The following is a 6,000-nucleotide window of genomic DNA, read 5'->3' on the forward strand; positions in this document are numbered from 1 at the left end:
TGCTCACGGCACGGCAAAGCCCTTAGAAAGGCCGTCTCCATCTTGGCTTCCCATCTGCCCTCTTCTACCCCATACTCCACAGACATCAACATTTCACAAAACTGCCTTTGGCAATCTCCTAATGAATTTACAAATCTAGTCTCGGGATATGGGATATTCCGATCTCATCCCCAGCTATCAGCAGCCTTAGATGTGTTGATTGTCCCCTGTTCCTTGAAACCTGGAGGCCGGTGACCAACATGCTCTTCTGGCTTTCTTCCTGGCTCTCTGGCCGCTCCTTCTTGGCCTCCTTCTGGCTCTTATCCTTTGCTGGGCTCAGTGGTTGAGCCTCCGGCATCCTCAGTCCTTCGTCCTTCCCTCTGCTCTCCACATTTCCACATTCATCTCTTAGAGCTCTCCTCTGGGCTCCTGGCCTTGCAGTCTGTCTACACAGCCAGGACTTCCAAATGTGCACTGCCAGCTCTGACTTCTCCTACCTGGGCTTCTAAACATCCAGGCTGTTTAACCTCTTCACTAGAATACCTGATGGGCACCTCTGCTGCAGCGTGTCTAAAACTGAACTTGGTTCCCCTCCCCCAATTTGCACCCATTAGCTGCCCTTCTTCTATTTTTATCCTAGTAAAGGGTAACCCCATTGACCCAATTGCTCAGGCCCAAGCCAGAGTCACACTAGATTTTCTTTCTGTTTCTTTCCATCCATATCTATCAGTTACTATGTCTGTTGGTTTCCTAAATCTCTCCTTTTAAATGTAAACTTTGATTTGTGGTCTATTATATGTGTTACTTTTCCATCACTATAACAACATGCCTGAGATAATCAACTTACAGTGTAAAAAGGTTTATTTTGCCCAATACTTTCAGTGGTTCCAGTCCATTCTTGTTTGGTCCTGTTTGCTGTGGGCCTGTGGTGAGGCAGCTCATCAGAGTGGGAGTGCACAGCAGAGAGAAACCACTCATTTCATGGCCAAGAAGCAAAAGAGAGGAAGAGGAAGGGATCAGGGTTCCACAGTACCCCTCGAAGGCCTAAAGACCTCCCACTAGGCCCCACCCCTTAAAGGTCCCACCACTTTTCGATAACACCACCCTGAGGACTTTGGAGAAACTCTCCAAACCACAGCATCATACAAACAGAAAAATCACAAGTGCATGCAGAGTGACATGTGCTCACCAAGTGAGCACAGTGATGTTATCAGTGCTCTGATCAACAGACAGCATGTCACCAGCTCCCTGTGTGTCCACGCCGGCCACTACTGCTCCTTGTAGGCCACCGCCATCCTCATCACTGTCTTTGAACTACGTAAAAAGTGAACCATACGGTATATAACTTTGAGACTGGCTTATTTAGCTCAAATTTAAGTTTTTCTGTGGCATCCATGTGTGTGTGTGTGTGTGTGTGTGTGTGTGTAGTACATTTGTTCCCACCATTGTACATTGTATAATATTTAATAGTGTGAATATGACACAGTTCACCCATTTTACTGGAATTTAGGAATTTAGGATATCTATTACCTGTTTCTGGCCACTCTGAATTAGCTGCTATGAATATTCTTCTTCGTGTCTTCGGATACACAGTTGTACACATTCCTCTTGGGTATGTGCCTGGGAATAGAGTTGCTGTGCCTCATGGTATAAAGCCATAGGGTTTTGTGAAGTGGTGGCACAGATTTATACTCCCACAAGCTTTATCTGATAATTCTGGTTGCTGCACATACTCAACATTGTAATCACTTTTCTGATAGTATAAGGATATGCCACTGTGCTTATAATGTTTTCCTAAGAACTAGCAAGTTAAAATACATTTTAAGCTGGGCATGGTGGCAGGCACCTGTAATCCCAGTACTTGGGAGGTTAAGATATAAGGATTACAAGTTTAAGGCCAGCCTCAGCAACTCAGGAAGATTCTAATTAAAATGAGAAACTAAAAGGGCTGGGAGTGTAGTTCAGTGGTAAGACACCCCTCAGTTCAATCCCCAGAACTACCAAAATAAATGAATGAGTGGATGAATAAATTAAAAGTCTGAGCATCTGGGCATGGCGGTACATATCTGTGATCTCAGTAGGGAGGCTGATACAAGAGGATCACAGGTTGGTGGCCAGCCTCAGCAACTTAGTGAGGCCCTCTGCAACTTGGTGAGACCCTGTTTCAAAATAAAATAGTAAGATAGGGCTGGAGGTGTAGCTCAGAGGTAGAATGCCCCTAGGTTCCATCCCCAGTAAAACACACACACACACACACACACACACACACACACACACACACACGCATTAAAAAAGCATCATTTAGGTATCATTTTCTGGGAAGTTTTCATGTTGATTTAAGTGGGTCCTGAATTGAAAAGCTGCTTTCTACTTCCACAGCAGCCCCTTTCCTAGTCTATGATCCAGCATCCTGACGGGTCTGTCTGGATTCCCACTTTCTTCCAATCTCAACACAGCCAGAGGAAGGGCTGGGCCTCAGAGTACAAATATGCTCAGGTTGTGCAGCAGTGCCAAAATGTATTCCAGGATGGTCACAGCAATTTACACTGTCCCCAGGGATACTGGTCTTAATTTTGCCTGCTTCTTTACAGTGTTGTTTGTAGGTTTGTTGCATTTGACTAAGTTTTTATACAGTTATGGTTGCATATATTATAAATCCCTTCTCTCAGTGCTTAATTTTCCTTTTTTTTTTGAGGTACTGGGGATATATGAGAGGCCCCCAGGGGCTCACACCCTCTCTGACACTTGTGATCAGGTCAGGCTTCTTGTGTTTTGCTAAGATGTGAAATGGTGTCTTTATTCTGCATTTCCTGATCACTACTGTAGAAAAGCTTTTTTTTACTTTTTTTTTTGTGTGTGGGTTTGGGGATGGAACCCAGGGGCATTCGACCTCCAAGCTACACCGCCTGCCCTATTTTTTATTCTTTATTTTGAAACAGGGTCTCACTAAGTTGCAGAGGGCCTCACTAAGTAGCTGAGGCTGGCTGTGGACCGTGATCCTCCTGTCTCAGCCTCTGGAATGCTGGGATTACAATGGTGCACCACCACGCCCAGCTCTCAGCTTCCCTTTTAAGGTGTTATATGAACAAATCTTTAACATTTTAATGTACTTATATGTGTGTGTGTGTGTGTGTGTGTGTGTGTGTGTGTGTATATGTCTTTTATTAGACATTGTTTGGTCTGATATAGAAAATAGTATCCTACTTGTATTTTCCATTAAGAATTTTAAGCTAGCCAGGCGTGGTGGTGCATGCTTGTAATCCCAACATTCCAAAGGCTGAGACCCGAGGATCGCGGTTTGCGGACAGCCTCAGCTACTTAGTGAGGCCCTCTGCAATTTAGTGAGATCCTGTTTCAAAATAAAGAATAAAAAATAGGGCAGGGGGTGTAGCTTGGAGGTCGAATGCCCCTGGGTTCCATCCCCAGACCCACAAAAAAAAAAAGAGAGAAAGAAAATAAAGGAAAATTTAAGCTGAGTGTGGTGGCACACAATTGTAATCCCAGTACTTGGGAAGCTGAGACAAGAGGATCCCAAGTTCGCGGCCAGCCTCAACTTAGTGAGACCCTGTTTCAAAATAAAAAATTAAAATAGGGCTTGAGTGTATATTGGAGGTAGAATGGACCTGGGTTTCATTTCCAGTACCACACACACAAAAAAAATTATTTTAGGTTTTGTTTTTAATATTTAAGAAAGCCTTTAGTTTGTCTGGATATTAATATTGTATGAGTTAGGTTCTAATTTTAATTTTTATTTGTTTTTTTTTTTCTTAAACAACCCGTAGAACCCTCAAGCTCAGGCCTTATGTCCTCAGTAAAAAAAGAATCTAGTGCAGACTGAATGAGAGGAGAGTTTTGATGGAAGAACCAGAAGAGGAGAAAGTGAGGGAAAGGAGATAGGCCTGGAGAGCCAGCCGGCGCCAGCCTGAGGAGCTGCTCCCTCTGGTGGCCATTCTGAGAAGCTGCGGGCAAGAAGGACTCCCCAGGGTGGGGCTGCAGAGGGCTCAGGAGGCGGAGTTGAAGGGGCTCCCTCAAGCAGAGGCAAGACAGAGGCTGGACAGGTCATTTGTACCCTCCAGGCCTTGTCACGATGGAAGATGTTGAACTGCCAGAACAGCCCCCTGCCCACCTGCGGGTTAGGCAGGCTGTGAGGAAGAGAAGTTATCTCTTCCGCATTTTCCAGAGGGGGAAACAGGCCCAGAGGTGTAAAACCAATTGTTCCAGCTCACCGCAGTGATAACACCTTTCTCTGTTCACTTTTTGTTTGTGTTTGCTTTTTCTAAATATATGCTATTTATTTATTTATTTTGCTATATGGGGATTAAATCCAGAGACTGTCATATGCTAGACAAGCACTGAGGTACACCCATCCCTCCATTTTTATTTTATTTTACAGTACTGGGTTTTTATTTTTGTTTTTGTTTGGTGGTACTGGAGATGGAACCCTTCTACCTCCGGGCTACACTCCTAGAGCTATTTTTATATTTTTTTAAATTTGGAAACAAGAGCCGGGCGTGGTGGCGCACGCTTGTAATCCCAGCACTTGGGAGGCTGAGACAGGAGGATCGCACAGGTTCGAAGCCAGCCTCAGCTACTTAAGTGAGGCTCTCAGCAACTTAGTGAGACCCTGTTTCCAAATAAAATATAAAATAGGTCTGGGAGTATAGCCTGGAGGTAGAAAAAGGCCCCTGGGTTCCACCCCCAGTACCACCAAAAAAAAAATAATAATAAAAAAAATAAATTTGGAAATAAGATGTCTTAAGCCAGCAAGGCTGGCTTCAAACCTGTGCGATCCTCCTGTCTCCACCTCCCAAGTGGGGGTGGGGTGGGGTGGGGATTACAAGTGTGCACCACCACGCCCGGGGGGATTTTTTTTTAAATGAACCCAGGACGTTCTTTTTTTTTTTTCCCTTGTGATAATGGGAATGGAGCCTAGGGGCCTTCTATCTCTTGGTTACACTACTGACCTATTTTATATTTTATTTGGAAACAGGGTCTCACTAAGTTGCTGAGAGCCTCACTAAGTAGTTGAGGCTGACTTCAAACCTGCGAAATTCTCCTGTCTCAGCCTCCCAAGCGCCTCCAATCTATGATCCTCTTGTCTCAGCTTCCCATGTACTGGGATTGCAGGTGTATGCCATCACCCCTGACCATTTTTTAAATTTTATTTTGAGACTGAGTGTGTGTGTGTGTGTCTGTGCACGGGCACGCACACTTAGGGACATAGTTATACCTCTAGCCCTATTTTTATTTTGAAACAGGGTCTCTCTAGATTGATAATAGCCTCACTTCTTGCTGAGGCTGTCCTCGAACCTGCAATTCTCCTGTCTCAGCCTCCCAAGTACTGGGATTCCAAGCATGTGCCACTATGCCCGGCATGACATGGTTTAAAACTCATCTGTGGCCGGACATGGTGAAGTATGCCTAGAATCCCAGTACCTGGGAGACTGAAACAGGAGGATTGCAGTTTCAAGGCCAGCATCAGCAACTTAGAGAGACCCTATTTCAAAATAAAAAATAAAATAAGGCTTGGAGGTATAACTTGGAAGAAGAATGCCCCTGGCCCCAATTCCCAGTACTATAAAACAAAAACTCATCTATACACCATGACTTCCCAGTTCATGGCCCCAGTCTGCTAACATGATACCTTCACGTGGATGTCTCACAGGCAAGTCAAAGCCGGCACATCCAGCATAGAGTCTTCTCCGACCCCGGCCCTGCCCATGCCGCATCGTTAACCTTTCAACCTCCCCATTCACAGCAAGTGGCACCATCATCCAGCCAGGTGCTCAAGGCTGAAACGCAAAGACATCTTAGATTCCTCCTTTACCTCCCCCTTCAGCTCACCAACAAGTCCTGCGGTCAGTTCCAAATACATCCTGAACACATCCATTTCTTCCCATCCCCTTCTTGTCCATCCACCCTCAGCTGCAGGGCTATGGGGACCCCTCCACACCGCTGCTCCTGCTCCTCCCAAGGGTTTGTTCATTCAATAGATGCTGGCCCCATGAGTGCAGGCTGCTC

The sequence above is a fragment of the Muscardinus avellanarius genome, assembly GCF_963383645.1.
Source record: "Muscardinus avellanarius genome assembly, chromosome: 1".
NCBI classification, from domain to species: Eukaryota; Metazoa; Chordata; class Mammalia; order Rodentia; family Gliridae; genus Muscardinus; species Muscardinus avellanarius.